Below are 412 nucleotides of genomic sequence, written 5' to 3' on the forward strand. Positions count from 1 at the left end.
TAAACCCGGGTAATCAAAAACACCACACACTCGAAAAACAAATAATGCTGTAATTATTTCCTCTTGAAGTGTTAAGTAATAACACTTTCGTTTCGACTACTATCTGTTCGTTCCGTAATACGTAACGTATAACGTGATAACAGAATACAGAACGGAAAAAAAAACTACGAACTTCGACCAATCGAAGACTTTTTACATCGTGCAGCGCTGAAGCGTATAATTGATTTAATGATTATACAGGTAAAAGTCGGTACTATAGGGGGTGAACAAGGGAAATTTGGAGGCGCTTGGATGTATCGCAAATTTTTAGTTTGTTAAAACCAAATATATATTCAATCTATCAATCAACACTTACCTTTTAGTATATGCTACTCGACAGAATGCAATATAAGTATAGGTAGAGAACACAAAA

Source organism: Varroa destructor, unplaced genomic scaffold (genome assembly GCF_002443255.2).
Source record: "Varroa destructor unplaced genomic scaffold, Vdes_3.0 BEIS01000004.1, whole genome shotgun sequence".
In the NCBI taxonomy this organism is placed as follows: Eukaryota; Metazoa; Arthropoda; class Arachnida; order Mesostigmata; family Varroidae; genus Varroa; species Varroa destructor.